The 20319-nt window shown below is 39.7% G+C and overlaps 1 long non-coding RNA gene across 1 annotated transcript in view; it reads left to right on the top strand.

Moving 5' to 3' along the window:
• The window catches only part of LOC135775465 (uncharacterized), an 87327-nt gene extending 69403 nt beyond the window's left edge, over nt 1–17924 (top strand). Inside the window, exon 7 of the long non-coding RNA XR_012335437.1 lies at nt 17771–17924. This is a non-coding gene — a long non-coding RNA (uncharacterized lncRNA). The remainder of the gene's footprint in view (nt 1–17770) is intronic.
• The last annotated feature ends 2395 nt before the right edge of the window (nt 17925–20319 follow it).

The following is a 20319-nucleotide window of genomic DNA, read 5'->3' as shown; positions in this document are numbered from 1 at the left end:
GTCGGCTTCTGTGCATGCCTCTTTGCCTCTCTGTCTGTCTGTCAGTCTCTGTCTGTATGTCAGTCTCTGTCTGTCTGTCTGTCTGTCTGTCAGTCTCTGTCTCTCTGTCTGCTTTACCCTGCCTGTGTCTCTGTCTGTCTGTCGTCAGTCTCTGTCTCTTTGACTGCTTCACCCTGCCTATCTCTCTGTCTGTCTGTCAGTCTCTGTCTCTCTGCCTGCTTTACCCTGCCTGTCTCTCTGTCTGTCTGTCAGTTTCTGTCTCTTTGCCTGCTTCACCCAGCCTATCTCTCTGTCTGTCTGACAGTCGGCTTCTGTGCATGCCTCTTTGCCTCTCTGTCTGTCTGTCTGTCTGTCAGTCTCTGTCTCTCTGCCTGCTTTACCCTGCCTGTCTCTCTGTCTGTCTGTCAGTCTCTGTCTCTCTGCCTGCTTTACCCTGCCTATCTCTCTGTCTGTCTGTCAGTCTCTGTCTCTCTGCCTGCTTTACCCTGCCTGTCTCTCTGTCTGTCTGTCAGTCTCTGTCTCTCTGCCTGCTTTACCCTGCCTATCTCTCTGTCTGTCTGACAGTCGGCCTCTGTGCATGCCTCTTTGCCTGTCTGTCTGTCTGTCAGTCTCTGTCTCTCTGTCTGTCTGTCAGTCTCTGTCTCTCTGTCTGTCTGTCAGTCTCTGTCTCTCTGCCTGCTTCACCCTGCCTGTGTCTCTGTCTGCCTGACAGTCGTCTCTGTGCATGCCTGTCTGTCTGTCTGTTTGTCTGTCTGTCTGTCAGTCAGTCAGTCTCTGTCTCTATGCCTGCTTCACCTTGCCTGTCTCTCTGTCTGTCTGTTAACAGTCGGTCTCTGTGCATGCCTGTCTCTCTGTCTGTCTGTCAGTTTCTGTCTCTTTGCCTGTTTCACCCTGCCTATCTCTCTGTCTGTCTGACAGTCGCCTCTGTGAATGCCTCTTTGCCTGTCTGTCTGTCTGTCTGTCTGTAAGTCTGTCTGTCTGTCAGTCTCTTTCTCTCTGCCTACTTCACCTTGCCTGTGTCTCTGTCTGTCTGACAGTCGTCTCTGTGCATTCTTGTCTGTCTGTCTGTCTGTCTGTCTGTCTGTTTCTGTCTGTCTGCCTGCTTCACCCTGCCTGTCTCTGTCTGTCTGTCTGACAGTCGTCTCTGTGCATGCCTGTCTCTCAGTCTGTCTGTCAGTCTCTGTTTCTATGCTTGATTCAACCTGCCTGTCTCTCTGTCTGTCTGACAGTCATCTCTGTGCATGCCTGTTTCTCAGTCTGTCTGTCAGTCTCTGTCAATTTTAATTTAATTTTTTTAAAGAACTTTATTGGCATGATTTTGTCACTTACAATATTGCCAAAGCATTATACATAAAACGAGAAACATACAATAACACAATAGTAACAAACATTAAGGTGCAATTAAGCTAAGGTGCTGGGTGATGGATGAAGTACTACTGCAAATAAAATAAAATAGAATCAGAGGATATTTACAATATAAAGTAGACTTTGAAATATAAACATATGAAGTATACAAATGTACATTTATGGAGGCAGATGAGAGGTAAAATAAAAGTACTGTACAAGATCAGGGCTGTGGATTATTTCTGATGGTGTGTAACTGATAAATGAATTTAGCAGCAGCTGATGGGTGTCTGTCTTCCCCCAGTAACATCTTCATTTGATCTGAATCTGAAGAGCTATGAAACTCTGGTATGAGCTTTGAGATTTTGTCAAAGTGTTTTTCTCTAAGCTCTTTATATTTACCACAGTAAAGGAGAAAGTGTGTCTCTGTCTCGATCTCGTCACTGTCACAATGGACACAGATTCGCTCTTCTTTTGGGAGCCATGTTTGTCTATGTCGGCCTTTCTCTATTGCCAGACTGTGATCACTGAGTCTGTATTTAGTGAGGATTCGTCTCTGCTTTACATCTCTAATGGTGGAGAGATATTCCGACAGACTGTATTTTCTGTTTAGTGCCCGATAACATTCTAGTTTACTTTGGTTTTTACTTTCATTATCCCGATGATCCAAATATAAAGTTTGACTTTCTTTAATGATTTGGTTTATTGTGGTTTGTTTGCGTTCATTAGTGCTGGTCTGGAGTTTTAGAGCCAGTTGACAGATGGGACTGGTTTTAGGTCTCTTCTCTTGGGTTTTAAGGGCTTCATATTGAAGTGTGTTCGGGGGACTTGAGTTTAAGTGTGACCAGAATTTAAGGGAGCGTTTTTGGATGTGTATTATTAGGGGGTGTCTGCCTAATTCAGCCCTGCATGCGTTAGTAGGTGTTCTTCTCTGAACTCTTAAAATATTTCTACAGAATTCAGCATGCAGGGATTCCATTGGATGTTTGTCCCATTTGGAGTAATCTGTTAGGCTTTGTGGACCCCAAACCTCACAACCGTACAGAGCTATGGGCATTATTACACTATCAAATATTTTACACCAAACTGTAGCAGGAATGTCTGTTTGTTTAAATTTGCCTTTGATGGCATAGAATGCTCGTCTAGCTTTCTCTTTAAGTGCATTTACCGCGAGACCAAAACCGCCTGATGCGCTGATTTTTAACCCGAGATAGTCGTAAGGTGTGATCTAGTGCAGTGTTTCCTAGAGTAAATGTGTATCTGTTATCCTGTAATCTGGCTTTTTTCTGGAAAATCATAATTTTAGTTTTTTTTTCAGATTGACCGTCAGGGCCCAGTTTTGACAGTATTTCTCCAGCAGGTCCAGGTGTTGCTGTAAACCTTGTGCAGTGTCTGACAATAGCACCAGATCATCTGCATACAGAAGAGCTTTAATCTCTGAGTTGTTTAGGATGAGACCGGATGTGCTGGATTGTTCCAGTAACACTGCTAACTCATTAATATATAAGTTAAACAGAGTTGGACTCAACTTACAGCCCTGTCTCACCCCACGCCCTTGACTTTTGTCACCGATTTTATCTCCGCACTTGTTTTCTGAGTACATGGATTTAATGATGTCATATACTTTTCCTCCTATGCCTGATTGTAGATTTTTATAATATAAGCCGTCGTGCCATATCGAGTCGAATGCTTTTTTAAAGTCAACGAAACATGCATAAACTTTGCCTTTGTTTTTATGACGAACGTGTTGATTGACTAGCGTCTGTAGTGTGTAAATGTGGTCCGTGGTGCGGTGGTTTGGTAAAAATCCAATCTGACTTTTACTTAAGACGTTGTGTTTGGTCTCTGTGCATGCCTGTCTCTCAGTCTGTCTGTCTGTCAGTCTCTGTCTCTCTCTGCCTGCTTCACCCTGCCTGTCTGTCTGTCTGTCTGTATGTCTGTAGTCAGTCTCTGTCTCTCTCCCTGCTTCACCCTTCCTGTGTCTCTGTCTTTCTGACAGTCGTCTCTGTGCATGCCTGTCTCTCTGCTTGCCTGTCCATCTATCTGTCAGTCCCTGTACCTGTGGGCAGGCCCGGAGTGGGTAATCGGGAGAACCGGGAGGATTCCCGGTGGGCCGCTTCACTTTTGGGCCGGTCGAGGTTTTTTTATTTTTTACATTTGCCACGTTAGTGAGTCTATCTTCTATTAAATGACACTTCACACGTTTCGCATTGACACTGCAGCGCGCAGCCTCTGCATGGGTTGTACCATGTGAGGGAGTTTTCCCCTCCCCTCCCATAGAGTTGGTTCGGTCCATAGCACGTCTTTTCCAAAACTTTTCTCCGGTAGGCTGGGCCGGCCCTACCGTATACGCGTCTGAGAGGAGGAGGGCGTAAAAAACAGGTTGAAGAAAAAAGCCATTTGAGGAGGATGCTGTTGCTGCCAAATGTGCCAAACTTACAGATTTATTTTCAAGAGGACAAACAAAAGTGACAACAGGTAACTTAAAGAGAAATAAGCCTAGTAATGGTTAGCATTAGCAACGTAATTAATCGGCTAATACCGTTTTCAAACTATTTACAAGCCAACATTTTTTTAGTTAAAATATTAGCCTTTTGTGTATACATGCGATTCATAGACTTTGCAAATATTATGCAAGCAGCTTCTGAGCAGCAGATAAGCCAGTTCCCCGCTGAAAACGAGGAGGCAATGAGTAAACAATATGAATTAAAGTTATTTAACCCTCAGGTTGTGTTCAGAACCCTATAACACCTTTTGTGTTCCCAGTCAAAAATGACCAGCCTAAAAAAAGCTTATAAATCACTTTTTATGCTATATTTACCCAATATTGGATTCAATATGTGTGTCAAATTGTTTTCTTTTTTAATTAGGACTGGGTTTTATATTTCTATTTGCACCTGATTAATCCCAGGCCTCATAGCATTAGCAATGCTAATAATTTATCAACCTTTTCTTGTGGAATAGACTCTAAAAGGGCTGGGCTATTTTTGATCCATAATGGGTAAATATTGGACAGAACACGCTACTGGGTTAAAATTGACCCAATGCTGGGTTGTTTTAACCCAACTGTTGGGTTATTATAATCCATGGTTGCATAACAACAACCCAACATTGGGTTATTTTAACCCATCATTTGTTCTGTCCAATATTTACCCATTATGGGTAAAAAATAACCCAGCCTTTTTTAGAGTGTAGAGGAATATTTTTGTGAACTTCTCATCTTAAGTTAAATATTATTTAACTTTTACCTTATTTGTTGAACCATGATATTAATAAAAACTATAGTAAGAGCTGAACTGTTGCTTTATTTATCCAATTTGAAAAAAGTGCTAATTTGGAATAACACTATAGAAAAAGTGGGCCGGTCTTGGGCCTGAAACTCCCGGGCTGAAAAGTGGCCCCACTCCGGCCCTGCCTGGGGTCTCTCTATATGTCTTCCAGTCAGTTTTTGTCTCTTTGCCTGCCTCTCTCTGCCTATCTTTCTGTCTGTCTGCCTGATGGTTTGTCTCTGTGCATGCCTGTCTCTCTGCCTGCCTGTCTGTCAGGCTCTGTCTCTCTGCCTGCCTGTCTGTCAGGCTCTGTCTCTCTGCCTGCCTGTCTGTCAGGCTCTGTCTCTCTGCCTGCCTGTCCTTTTATCTGTCAGTCAGTCTCTGTGCTTTTCTGTCTCTCAATATCTGTCTATTGGTCAGTTTTTGTCTCTCTGCTTTCCCTGCCTGTTTGTCTGTTTGTGTTTGTGCCTTTCTGTCCCTTTATATCTGTCTATCGGCCAGTTTTTAAATGTCTGTCTGCCTTTCCCTGCCTGTCTCTCTTTTTGTCTGACGGTCTATCTCTGTTCATGCCTGTCTCTCTGTCTGCCTGTCTGTCTCTCTATATCTGTATATTGGTCAGTTTTAGTCTCTCTGCCTTTTTCTCTGTGCATGCCTATCTCTCTGTCTGTTTGTCAGTCTCTATTTCTCTGTATTTGTCGCAGGGCATTTTAAAGAATTTTAGATTTGTAATTTGTAATAGGTAGAATAGTCACTATGTTTTAAAATCCTGCCCTACAACGGCCTTACAAATTTCCCATCCTCTGTAAATGAGCAACAGGAAAGCATGCATGGACTGACCCAGAAACGAGAAACGGTCTTTTACAGCCCGCGAGCGTATCGGTTCCTCCGAGCAATCTTACCGCCGTATGAACGTCGCGCACAACACGCTTAATCAACTATGCATGACTTGCCCTTAATAGGTTTCTTCACTGGAAATTTGGAACGGCTGTTAGCTGCTCGACTGGTGTGGAAACTCTTTGGTCCCCTGTGAATGGGTCTATACTTTAACAGCCTGTATGAATGACTATAAAGTGCTACCAATAAAAGCAAGAGGAGATGAGGTGGGAATAGTAGGCTGCTGTACTAATTGGTATCCGTGTAACATGAAATAGTGTGTAGTTTGTTATGGTGTCATTTACTGTCTGAATGAAGTAAAGACGAAAATAGCTTTAGGAAAATGCAGTCCACACTTAAAACAGAAAAGGATGCTGTATGATTTTTTTTTGCAGTGATGTATAGAAGCGAGCAGCAGTTAATCAGCTTTTAAACTTTTTGACTGACTTATAAAGTACACAAATGTGGTAAAGTGTAAAGTTACATAGTGGTTCTTAAACTAGGGGGTGAGCCCCCTCTTGGGGGGCCTGAGATGGTGCCAGGGGGGCTACTAACCGACAGCATTACATTGTATAATTTACATTTTTTTTGTTTAATTAAAATTCTAATTTTAAGAAGTTTTTTTATATCATGAACTTTGGGGGGGATGCAAGGGGATGGACCCAGAGTGAGGGGAGAAAATAAGAATTAGGATCAAAATAAGAGAAGGCCAAAATCACCATAGTTTATCAGTTTGCTAAGGCAAATATCATTAATGTAATTGTTTGTACTTTTTTTAAAGCTCCTTTTTTGATATTGGCATGGAAAAAAACAGCCCAGCATTGCTTACAACCCAACAAGCTGGGTTTGTCCCTTTTTGACTCAATGACGGTCAATCTCTGTGCCTGTCTGTCTCTGTCTGTCTTTCATACCAATGTCTGGACATAGTCATGGTCATACACTAAAAATGCTCATTTATTTTTAATCCAACACTGGGTCAAAAAGGGACAAACCGAAAATGTTAGGTTGTAATTCATCCTACAATGTATGCTGGGTCATTTTTAACCAAATTCTGGGTTGTTTTAATGCATTATTTGACCCAATGCTGTGTTAAAACTTCAAATCAGGAAAATTTTTGGCAGAATTTTTCATATTTTGCAGTCAGAAGCTTAAAAGCATGCAAGATGCGTTGTGTGTACATACATTATGAATTAGTGAAGCACATGAAACGTTCATCTTTACTGTCCTGCTGAGAACCTCTTACCCACCAGCTGAGCTCTTCAGACAGATTGACTCAAGAACATCGATAGAAGACCACTTTACGTCAATGAGATCAGAGCTCTCATTCAAACCAAAATCCAACATGCGCACACCGTGACCTGTACATTGCACGATAGTGATTTTGTTTTCTTAGCGATGTTGAGATCAGTATTTCACAAACTTATAAATTGTCCATTTGGGCCAAATCTGGTCATCTAAAGCTATGGCCACACCAAAAGATTTTGTAAATTTTATGGACCACAAACATAAAAATTTAACACTTTTGTTCCTATAGACCCCTAAACTCACACAAGAAACCTTTTAAAACATGTGTTGAGAAATTAACGTAGTCCAAGAATACTTGTAAAAATCCTGAGCTGTTGGAGAAGGCCACACATTTAACCTGATTGATTTTTTTAAACCTGTTGTCTCAGTGCCGCAGAATTTGCACACGGCTTCAACTGATTCATTAGTAAAAACAGATACGTAAGAACCATTTGTGCACGAATCAGATGCCACTGATAATTACTTTTTCGCAGATGCTGGTCCTCTGCTATGTGAGGATGTAAGCGACAGGTGCCCGCCTGCTCTCTACTTTCCAACCAAGAATAAAAAATCTTCCCGGCTGTTTATTTGCCATATGCCACATGCTGTCAGACGAACATGTTTGCTTGGTAAATTAGCTCACATGTCAATTCTTTTCACTGACACGAGTTCCCTTAGCTATTAGAAAGTAACAGATTTCTAGGTTCACAACTGTTTGTTTCCATAACAACGAGTGAATGTAACAAGCGAAGCATTTGAGCCTCTTAGTTTCGGCTGTAATTGCAGGATAATGTCTTGAATTGCGGGTCTCTGTCAACGCCCACCATAACCGCTGTCACCAGATGATGTCAGTCGATGGCCATAACGAGCAGGTATCATTATAGGAAATAATGCCTATTATATTTGTTTATGTTGTGATAACAGCTCCGGCGAGGGATAATGCAGATTTCCTTGAAGTCCCCTTGAAGTCAATTATTTTATCACTCATCCTTGAGCATCATAATAGCATATGTAAACGTTTTATCATGTTTTAGTCATTTCTTTATGCTTCAAAACAGCTTAAATATAACTGTACACCCTTTCTTCATTAAATGAATATTCCATTTTCTTAAAAGAAAAATCCAGATAATTTACTCACCACCATGTCATCCAAAATGTTGATGTCGTTCTTTGTTCAGTCCAGAAGAAATTATGTTTTTTGAGGAAAGCATTGCAGGATTTTACTCATTTTAATGGACTTTAATAGAGCCCAACAATTAATACTTAACTCAACACTTAACAGTTTTTTTCAACAGAGTTTCAAAGGACTATAAAAAATCCCAAACGAGGCATAAGGGTCTTATCTAGCGAAACGATTGTCATTTTTGACAATAAAAATAACAAATATACACTTTTAAACCACAACTTCTCATCATGTAGATCCGGTCGTGATGCGCCAGCTGACCCCACGCAATAAGTCAATACGTCAAGAGGTCACAGAGGACAAACTCGAAACTCCGCCCCAGTGTTTACAAGCGTCTTGAAAGAGGACCGTTCCTACGTTGTTGTATGTCAACAAATACTAATTAATGTATTTGTGTCAGTTTATTGTTTACAATGGTCCGCAAATGTGCGTTTTATATATGTAACACGTGACCTCCCCTTCGTCACTACGCATTTACGTAAGGTCGCGCTGGACCCGACCTACACGAAAAGTTGTGCTTTAAAAGTACATATTTTTATTTTTCTTGTCAAAAATGACAATCGTATTGCTAGATAAGACCCTTATGCCTCGTTTGGGATCGTTTATAGTCCTTTGAAACTCCGTTTAAAAAAACTGTTACGTGTTGAGTTAAGTATTAAATGTTGGGCTCTATTAAAGTCCATTAAAATGAGAAAAATCCTGCAATGTTTTCCTCAAAAAACATAATTTCTTCTGGACTGAACAAAGAAAGACATCAACATTTTGGATGACATGGTGGTGAGTAAATTATCTGGATTTTTCTTTTAAGAAAATGGAATATTCCTTTAAGTATTTGTGGATCTATGAATATGCAGATTAGTCCCCGCCTCTATTTATTCAAACAACTCGGACCATAAATATAAAAATGCTAATAAGCCCCCACCTTTACTTCACTGCACAGCTCGGACCTTAGATATGAATGTGCGAATTAAGGCCCCGCCTCCAGTCCCTCGTACCACCTTGGACCATAGATATAAATGTAAATAGATGCTGCATTCAGCAGTTTCAGACTCGTTACTGCTAATTCTGGTTTCACACAATGCATATGTGAACTGCACGTTTGAAGCACTAATCTTTTAACGCCGATGTTAACAGGTTCAAGCATTAACACTGCATGTGTGAACATCAAGCAGCTGTGCTGCAATCGTTTCAGCAGCATCCATACATAATATCTATGGCTCAAACTGATACACTCATTCAACTGCAATGATGACACATGTATGACGTAGGTAACACAGGCGATTTCAAACTGCTGGAATGAGACTTACCTTGGAAAACTCCAATTTTATGGAGAAAATACTCAGCAATGGTGTTGATTGATGAATTTGCATATGGTTTGTCTTAAAAACACCATATAAACAACAATAAAAACTTAATTTTCACTTTAAACACAGAGCGCTAACCTGCACTGCATTGCTTTCTACATTTGTACCCAAGCAGTCGTGTGGCACAGTTTACAATGATTGCATAGCGTATGACTTATAATGGATGTCACGTGTGCGTCCTCTATCAGTCGCTGTATTCTGAGCCAATTTCCCAAGGGCTTCCTAGACAGATGTCAGTTTTGAGGTGACGTGAGCTGGTGAGATTTAGATGGACTAGATGGAGTTCAAGAGCAGCTTAATAACTTCCACATCAAAGCCTTTAAAATCCGTCTTTAAAACCGAAACTTCGGTTTACATGCATTAGGATTTTTTAAGGGGTTTGAATTTTGCTCACTGATAGTGTTGTTTATTTGCATTTGCATTGAAAAGGTCACGATACTGTATGTGCACTTAACCAATGCATGGTAACTGGTTTTCCTGGTTACATTTTTGTAAAAATTAAAAGTTGCTACAAAAGGTTTGTCCCAGCGAAGCCATAGAAGAACCAACTTGGTTCCCCAAAGAACCATTCAGTCAAAGGTTAAAATAATGTCTTTCTTATCCTTACTTTGTCTTAAAGGGGTCATATTACAGTATGAGATTTTTTAACCCGTTAAGTGGCGCTGTCCTGTAAGCAGGACACCTAAGTTTACTTCAATATTTTCCATGTAAATTTTATGTTTATCACAACAAACTATATATCGTTGGAAAGGTCTAAGCCTCTAGAATACATATTTTAACAGTGTTTTATAAAATAAATTATGTAGGGAAAGTTTGATTTATTTATGATGTGTGCCTCAAAACATTTGTATCCAGCGAAATGTCATTGTCCCGCCAGCGGGACGCCTACGTTTACTTCATTGTTTTGCATGTGAATTCTTATTCAATCATGACAAACTATATATAGTTTGAAAGCTCTCAGAGCGTAGTTTTTATTTATTATCACTATTTTGGTAATGGAAGGACATAGTGAGAGCCATTTTCTAAAATGCCACGGGTAATCAGGTGGGCCCACGTTGTTATTATATATTTGTAACACTACCCTGTTCCAAACCTAATCAATCATGACAAACTAAATATTGTTGGAAAGCTCTTAATGTGTAGTTTTCATATTTCATCACCATTTTGTGTGAATTGTGACATAGTGAGAGTCTGTTTCTAAAATGTCACAGGGCCACATGTAGGCCCAATTTGTTTTTACATATTTATAACACTAAAACCCTACTCGAAACCAAAAAATCATGACAAACTATATATCACTGTAAAGCTCTCAGAATGTAGTTTTTATATTTCAAGGTCATCTGATGATAGAAATAATGTAGTGACAGTTTTTTGTTACATGCCCCCCATAGGAATGCATATTAATTATTATATATTCTTAAAACTATATCTTAGTATAAATCTTCAAAACTGTTGACAAACTATATATTGTTGGAAAGCTCCAAGTATGTAGTTTTCACATTTCAAAATCTTTTTGCAGTATAGTAATGCAGTGACAGTAATTTATTAATTTGTGACAAGAGTATGCAGCAAATTATTGACACCTAGTGGCCGTTGTTGGTAAAACTACTAAAAGTGTGACACAAATTTTATTGTTTGTGATTTCAACTTGAAATTTGGACTACTTGAGACTAATGGTGCGTTTACACCAACTGCATAGCTCTGGGTGACTGCTCACGGACAATATCAAGCATTACTTCATGTTGAATGAGTGTCTCCGGGTGGGGCTGCCTCCACAGCAGCAAGCAGCTGATTGGTTAACGCGGCGCGAAATTCCGCCAAAGTTCAAATTGTTCAACTCGGGCGTCAGCCGGCAATTCGCGTCAAACACAAAATGCACAAAAAGCACCGTTCGCTATTCGCTAGACGCACGAATGAGGCGGAAACGCGTCTTCCGCGCTATGCTAAATGCCTCATCCGCGCCACGGGACCTCCGGACGCGTGTCAACGCGTCTTCACATTGACCTAACATTGAAATCACTCGCGCTTCACGCCTCTACCGCGGTTGGTGTAAAAGCAGCATTATGGCTTCATGTTTGCATTACTACTTTTGTAAAATATTTTTTTAAAAATTATAAAATTATTATGTTATGGAATTATTTTATTTATTTAAATAAATGTAAACTGCTATAACAATCTATTTATTTAATATTTTTAAGACCAAGATTAGGCTTCTAGACCAAAAAATGCCAGAGTTATATTCATTTGAAGGTGTATATCACATTTCCCCCCCAACTCAAAAGGTATTTGCGCCACTTAAGGGATTAAAGATGTAAAATAAGTCTTTTGTGTCCCTAGAGTGCATATGTGAAGTTTTAAACATGGAAAAAGTATTTTTTTTAATTCTATGACCCCTGTAAGAATGTTTATTCACATCAAATAAGGTTTTTTGAAACGGATGTTAAAGGAACCATACAGCCAAAAATGTTTTTTTCTATGTCCTTTATTTATCAAGAGTGTAAATAAGCTGAACCGCAGTTTAATAATTTCACCCCTAAATGTTTTGTGGCCATGCTGTCATTTTGTGCTGCTTTGTGTGGGCGTTTGAGAGAGAGATCAGATGTTGAATGCATCCATGTCACACAGATGTCGGTATAATCTGCCTGGAAGGCTTTTACAAAGCCATTTATTTCACTCAAACACTCAAGCTGTGCTTCACCACAGGTCAGTCACTGGCCCATAAAAGCACTCTCTGCACCCACCAAATGATGTGACACGCCTGACATGCTAACATAGCATGGCTACAATTTTTGCCTGTTTGTTTTCTTTACTGTCAAGAGGAAGACGATTTCTGAGCTACAGGACATTTCTCTCCACAAGCTGTCAGGCCACAGTTGATCGACTAGATCCCCCCAGCTTCAGGTTTTGAGTGTCTAGGAAAGAGATACTCAAAATCTGGCCTGTGGGCTAAATCTGGTTTGCCACCAATCTAGACTTTAAGATTTCAGTTCAGCATCTGTGTGCGTTGTAGGGGTGTGAAGAGATCTCGTGCAACGAGATTTTGCGAGATTAATTATGTCACGAGATAAGATTTCTTGTGGAGGTGAAATGTTGTCTCCTGATATAAGCGTAAAGTTGAGTTTGTTGCAAAACCTTAAGATTGCATGCATTATATTCGGTCTTTTACTGTGTGTGCTTTTTTGTTTGGGTTTCTAATAATGTTTGTTTGAGATGTGTTGTGTGTGTCTGTTGATCAGTATCAGATGTGAAGTGTCTTAGTAGATTAAAGCCTTAGTGGGCATGCACACCAAAGCATTTACACCGGCGTTTCCAATGGAAGCGTGGCTTTTTTCTTTCAAAAAAGTCAACAACTGGCAGATTTTGAGCGCTAAGTGTTTAGAGTTGAAAAATATTCAAGTTTGAGTGAAAAGCTCAGCTCGGCAATGTCAGTTCTCACATGACCGTCCAATCACAGTGCAGGAGGGCGGGACAGATATCCCAACAACCAACCAGTGCATAATCAGTGTTGGGGCTAGTTACTCAAAAAAGTAATATATTACGTATTACATATTACTCTCAAAAATAGTAATGCCTTACTTTACTTTATTACTACCTGGAGAAAGTAACTAGTTATATTACTAGTTAAATTTTTTTTCTGGACAAGAATGTTTATTTGGGCAAGCCACGGCCAAGAAAATGCTGGCTTCCTTACCCGCTACTGGACGTGGGGCACAGCGTTTGGAGAAACATTAAAGAGTGTGCACTTCACCGTCAAGTTATTTTCCTTCCGTTGAACATAATAAAATATGACTGAATCTCCACCCGTCGAAACTAGCTTTCTGTTGCTGGGAACCTTCCTCTGAAAAAGAGCTTGCCGTTGTTGACGCTTCCATTTACCCGATCTGTCTTTGAGTGTGCCGCTGCCGCTCTGTGCTGCTGGCTGCCGGGTGTCGACCAATCGGTGATGGTAAATGATACCTCGTGCCAAACTTAGACCAATCACTGTTCCATTCACGCCCTCCTCCCCTTCCCTTTTGTTCTCTGTGTTTTGTGCCTTGTGTGATGAAGGTGCTACTGGCGAATGTTACTTAAGTAACTAGCTCGGGAAAACTGTAATAATATTACCATTTTCAGACGGGTAATGCCTTACACTACTAATTACTGAAAAAAGTAATATTATTACAGTAACTAGTTACTTTGTAACTAGTTACACCCAACACTGTGCATAATACAATGGCTGATAAACAAAGCAGAAGTATCACAGCAACCAAAGCGCTCAGCTGAAGAAAGCTTGCAGTCGGCTGAATTAAAGCTGTCTGCTGGGCCTTTTTTAGGCACATAAAAAAGCTTTGGTGTGCACGCCCATTTACTCATGCCCTATACGACAAAAAAATATAATATATTTTTTATTGTATTTTAAAATATACTAAAAATGGCCGAAAAAATATGTACAAAAATATATATTTTTTCACAAATTAATTTTTTGGCATTTTTTGTATATTTTGAAATATATTTTAAAGCATTTCTATTCATGTCACATTGGAAGAAAAACTTGTGTGTAAACCTGTAAACATACAGTAACAGGTTTGAAAATATTAAAATTAAATACATTTTCAAAAATATACTTATCATTTTTTATATTTTATACATACAAACTTTTATTATGGCCAGGAAAATATGGGGGGGCACCTCGTTCATTTTATTATTTTATTATTATTAGTAGTATATTATTATTATTATTATTATTATTATTACTACTACTACTACTACATGGCACTCTAAAATGCTTGGTACTGATTGGCCAGTCACAACATTCAACGGTATTTTATTCCTTGAACAACCGCCTGAAACACAGCCTCACCCAGGTGCTGCGTGCGAGTCACGTTAACAGGGAGTTTAACACCTTCAAATTATACAGAATAAATATTCATAATTAATAACGTATATGAGATTGTATTTACATTGATTAAACCGAATGTTTGTCTTTTGACTTTTAACGCGTCTGGCTTTCACCCATTATGAAACGTACGTGTTCCCAGAAGGTTTGTATTTCTTAAAAATAGGTTAATAAAAGACATAAAATCTAAATGTTATGTCTACATATTTACTCGTATAGCAACTAGCCGTGAAATAAGCGGGATTATTACAGCCGGCCAATTTGTTTTCGCAAATAAATCCCTCACTATAGTAAAACCATAACTTATCATGACGCTAAAGTGCAAGACTGAAAAACTCACGCAAATCATAAAGACCAGTACATAACCAAATAACAGCAAAAGAAAACAATGTCACTGACATATCTAACACCAGAATGAACTATGCATGTTACCTTTAGAAGAGCTGCAGACGACGAGAGGACTTTTAAAAACTTTTTAAGAGGGTCCTTTTAAAATTTCTTCGTCTTGCTCAAATGCCGAGACTTAGCCTACAAGTGTACATTATTTAGATGGAGAATGAGTTCTCACGCATGGCGATTGAGACCCCGAACGTGACGTTAACTTTCAGTGTAGACAAAACACTGGGGATAGCTTTAAGAATTTGTGTTGTTCAAATGTAGTGGCTGCGTGTATGTAACTGGCTGACTATGTTAGCATTGCATTGTGGGTTAGTATTTTAATTATTATTTTTTTATTATACTCCTAATTTTAATCAGTATCCACCCAGCAAGCAAAAACCAAGACGTTGAAATGACGGCTAACTATAGACCCAATATAGACCGGCTATGAGTAATTCACTTCTACCCTAAATAGCCTTGAATTTGGTTACATGCCATTTTTGCCAAAATAACTTGAAGATGAATGATATTCCAACATGTAGGCAAATTCAACTGGTATTCAAGGTGTTTGCTTTCATTTGTTTTAAACTTATACGTATCGTCTATTCTTGGGCTATGGTAGTCGTCTATTAGATTTTCACTGACAGCCCAAATTTTGCCTGGTTTTAGCCCAAATGGCTTGCTGGGGCATTGTATAACCAAATTTATTTGCAGCACATTTTTTAAATTATTAAGTTCATTATTATTTTGAGAAGTAAGGGGGCACAGTGACTCAAGTGGCCGGGACATGCCCCCTAGGGCCCGCTCAAAAGTAAAGATAACATCCGCGAGTTCTTAGGCATTTGTTATAATACATAATGCTGATTTTTATTATATAGGCTTCATATTTATGTTTTGTTTAATAAAACTATGTGTTTACTTGGTTTTTGATGCTTTATTTGTACCAGTTACTATGCGCAACGGATCCAGACAGGAGCTCCTGACTTCGGAGCCGACCCGGTTTACGGATCTTCCCCAAAGCCTATTGCTATCAGTTGCATCATCATTATTGTGTAATTTGAAAGCTTGTTGCTCACTTTATTACCAAAAAATATTAAATTACTTCATTATCAATAAAAATGTTTTTGTTAGGGACAGTATTAGTTCAAAGGTCAATTTTAAATTTCGTTTTCGTGAACCCCAATAATCGTTTTCGTGAACCCCAATCTCGTGTCTCGTGGAGTAAGTGTCTCATCAAACCCCTATAGTGCATTGTAAGTTGATGTTCCTCGAGCGCTGCTTGAACAAAGCTATCTACAGGGTTCCGACTGGTCCTTGAAATCCTTGAAAGTTTGTGAATCTGTGGGAAAAAATTCAAGGTCCTGGAAAGTTTATGAAAATATACACGGATAGGTACAGGTCATTGAAAGTGCTTGAATCTATTTTATGCAAGAAGTTTTCTGGAAAAAAAATATGTATTATTCCCTGTGTAGTGTAGGATGATATCATAAAAATTCTAGACTTAACTTAAGTAACTTAAGTGCTAAACTGTTCACTTTAAATGCTTATATCTTCTGTATGCCAATGTTGATTCATACCACAATTTTTTTGCATAGTTGTGTTTGACACATGAAGACATCTCGGGTTACGTATGTAGCTCTTGTTCCCTGAGAAGGGAACGAGACGCTGCATCTCCCTTGCCATACTTCCTGCGTCCTTGGCAACATTTCAGATAGCGATATACTTCCTGACTCCCACATCACACTGTCTTTGTTGTTAAGCCTCACCATTGGTTGAATTTGATATACACATTCAGAAGCACTTACCCTTGGGGGCGTCCCCAAAGTGTCACCCCAGCGACGCAGCGCTAGTTCCCTCGAAAGGGAACTGTAACAATGTATCTTAAAAGGTAACACAATGTAACCTTGCTCTCACTTGAAATGTGTCCCCACGTTTAGGCTATGTCCACACGAAGCTGGTGCATTCCCTATCCAATAATTTTTTCCCTTGCTCTAAAAAAATAATCCGTAAACACGAAACCACTGAAACCGACTGAAAGCGGTGTAGTATATATGCCGGACCAGTATGGGGCGCTGTAATTCTGCCACAGATATACACTATACACGGAGAAGAAGACTTTGAGCATGCGCATAACCAACGTATGGTGTTGTCCATTATCGCTTGTTGGTCACCACAATTGCATAGAAGCAATATATTTTGCTGTAATAAAGCTAGTAGGCTTTAGTAGCTTCTGTAGCACGAACACAATCACGTAGTCCGCCGTTATTGTTGTTGCTGTTACATGTGATGCTTCCGACACGTGATGTGATGACGTTTTCGGTTCACAAAATATACGGATTGGCTGTACAGACGAAACCACAAGGATGTCGGTTTCAGATTTATCCACTTTAGGACCCGGTTTCAAAAAATAGCGGATTCAGTCTCCCAAAACGCCGGATCCGTGTGGATGAAACGCCAATACGATAACAAATTTATACGTATACAGTGATTCGCGTCTCCGTGTGGACAGCCCCTTAGTCCATGAATTTAAGGGGAATTAGACCTTGAAAAAGTCCTTGAATTTGAAATTAACTAAGGTGTGGGAACCCTGTATCTACCCTGCAACACATTTGAATATAACACTGAGAACATGAGTAAGTTTTTTCATTATAAAACATTAAAGCTGTACTTTTAATGAATGTGCTATGGCTTGCTCACATCGGGTATATGACTTTTTTTGCGTTTAATTGAAGTTATCAGATTAATTCACAAATGCTTTGCAATTGATTAAGTGTTGTTTCTTTTTTATCACTCGTAAAGCAAACCATCAAGATATGCAAATATTGTCATGCGGTGATTGTTGTGTATAGCGACAGAACGCTTGAGGCAAAATCTTACTGCGTGTTATCAGCGAAAAGCTGCGATAGCAGCACACAAACGTCAACCGCTTGCCAGAGAAAACAGAAGATTTAATACAAAGTGTTAAACTGCTGCATCCAATTAATGTGACAGAGATCCAATCCTTTACAGATACTTTACAGTTTATTTTATTAGGATGCTATGCATATCAGATGCTCACAATTGTTAAGAACAACATTCTGGTTTTTATGGTTTAAATTGATTGAAAATTTAGTTATAATATAAATTAACCAAATTCAGAGTTACTTACATGTAAATGTTAACCTAACAAAAGCTTAAATTATCTTTTCGATCACGACAGAGTAACTCAGCCCGACACGAATCTGCAGAACAGATGGGAGAACATCGAGGAGATGTGAAACCAGCGTCTGATAACAGCCGTCTCACGGCGGCCGTTCTGCGTCTTACCTAACCTTGATCTATTATCCAGACCAGCACAAAACTGTGTTCACATCAGAAAGGTGAGTGTTAGTTTCACCCTCAATCGATTTCTTTTGTCTTTAATGGATGGCTTTATTTAGCCGCGAGAAAGAGCGCTACTCTCTCATACACGACCAGCGAGCTGTTTAATAAACCCAAATCTATATTTCATTAAAATGATGACATTCAGCACCCCCCGCTTGCTCTTAACTCCTGTCCAATCGATCGCCGGCAGTTTAACTCTTGTTGTTCTGTGATAAATGAGCTGCTCGTAGGTGGCGCTCTCATCCGAACCCCCCACTCTTTATTATGTTAGAAACACTGTTTGTGTCAAATGGGGGACAACTTTGGAGGTTCGAAGGTGGTCGGTTCCCATTCTTGGGCTTGGTTAGCATAGAGATTGAGTAATATATTTTATTGCTTTGCTCCTATCGTATATGTGAATAGTATTTTGACATTCGTTTTCTCGTTTTTGTGAGAGTTTATAAAGATTATGGTGGGTGAGTGATTTATCATATTTATCACCCACCCCTAGTTGCACAAAACCTGCCATAGATGGTATGGGCCCATGTCATAATTCACCCGAAGATTTATAGATAACCATCAGGAAAACTTTCTTTGACAAACATATAAAACATGATCACATGCTCTTTATTGCTCTTCACATGGCTTACAACTAAGTCTTAAACAAGCTTATATTTTTTATTTTTTTGTGTATGCGCTGGTTAGCTGAACAAAAATTATTTCGCCGTGCCATTTTACATAAATTCATTTTGATGAAGCTTCAGTTAGGTTATAAGCCAGACATCATTTAATATGTTGAGGAAAGCTGTGGTGCTTATGATAAACTGGCAGATATCTGACGGTCTGTTGAGGGTAAACACATTTGACATTTTACTGTTGACCTTATATCTGATCTTCTGCTACTGGTGTCTGACAGATTCCTCTCTCCTCATCCTATAGAATCAGACTGGTTAACAATCTCAGGTCCTGCACTGTCAGAAAAAAAGGTATAAAGCTGTTCCTTTTCTGTTGCTGGGGTGGTACCCTAAGGGTCCGTTTTGTACCTTTACAGGTGTACTAATCATCAGTGGCGGTCGGTGACTTCTCTTCCGAGGGGCGCAAATTAAAAAAATGTGTTTGGAGTGTTGTGTGTAGCTCGTCACGTCAAAATATGTGTTCCTTGCGTCATGTAAACCATGTGCATCATGTGTCATTTCAAAATATGTGTATGCTGCACACGCATCGAAAAGGTTTATAATAAAAAAGTTCACGTTTACGAAATACTCGTGATACCATTTACGTGTTGATGTGATTAAGGAACTCCTCGACAGTGTGTGTAAAAAAGACATGATTTACGTTAACAGCCTCATACAGAGTCGAAACAACAGGTGTAGCACGAGAGATCACCCTGCATAAATACATGTTAATTATGAGCAAATATTGCCCTCCTCTGGCACCTCTCTCTATCTCTATCTCTATCTCTATCTGTATCTCTATCTCTATCTCTATCTCTCTCTATCTCTCTCTATCGCTCTCTATCTCTCTCTATCTCTCTCTCTCTCTCTCGCTCTCGCTCTCGCTCTCTCTCTCTCTCTCTCTCTCTCTCTCTCTCGCTCTCTCGCTCGCTCTCTCGCGCTCTCGCTCTCTCGCTCTCTCTCTCGCTCTCTATCGCTCTCGCTCTCGCTCTCGCTCTCTCTACAAGACTACAAGACCCTTTCAGAACCTGCCCCAGCTGTTTCCATCTCGTGGAAAAGCAGTAAAGTTACCCATGTTAAATGGATAGTTCGGCCAAAAATGATATTTAACCCATGATTTACTCACCCCCAAGCTGTCCGAGTTGCATATGTCCATCGTTTTTCAGACATGCACATTTTCGGATATTTTAGAAAATGTTTTAGATCTTTCAGTTGATTAAATGTAATGTTACGGGGTCCACCCATAGTCCACGACCTTCAAGTCCAAAAAAAGTGCGTCCATCCTTCACAAATTAAATCCAAACGGCTCCAGGATGATAAACAAAGGTCTTCTGAGGGTAATCCGTGCAGTGTTATTGTAGAAATATCCATATTTAAAACTTTATTAATGTAAATAAATACCTTCCGGTAGCGCCGCCATCTTAGACTCCTCTGTATTCAAGAGAGAGTATTAGCGTAGTGTACGCACTTTTCTTAGTGACTTATGACAAATTTGGAGGGCGGGGGCACAGAGCAGCAGCAGAGTAGCCTCCGTACGCTGCATAAGCTCTCATCCTGAATGCGGACGCGACTAAGATGGCGGCGCTACCGGAAGTTAGTTATTTACGTTAATAAAGTTTTAAATATGGATATTTCTACAACAACACCGCGCGGATTACCCTCAGAAGACCTTTGTTTATCATCCTGGAGCCGTTTGGATTTAATTTGTGAAGGATGGACGCACTTTTTTTGG

The sequence above is a fragment of the Paramisgurnus dabryanus genome, chromosome 19 (assembly GCF_030506205.2).
Source record: "Paramisgurnus dabryanus chromosome 19, PD_genome_1.1, whole genome shotgun sequence".
In the NCBI taxonomy this organism is placed as follows: Eukaryota; Metazoa; Chordata; class Actinopteri; order Cypriniformes; family Cobitidae; genus Paramisgurnus; species Paramisgurnus dabryanus.
Note: the sequence above shows the minus strand (reverse complement) of the source record. Positions and strands in the feature narration are given on the sequence as shown.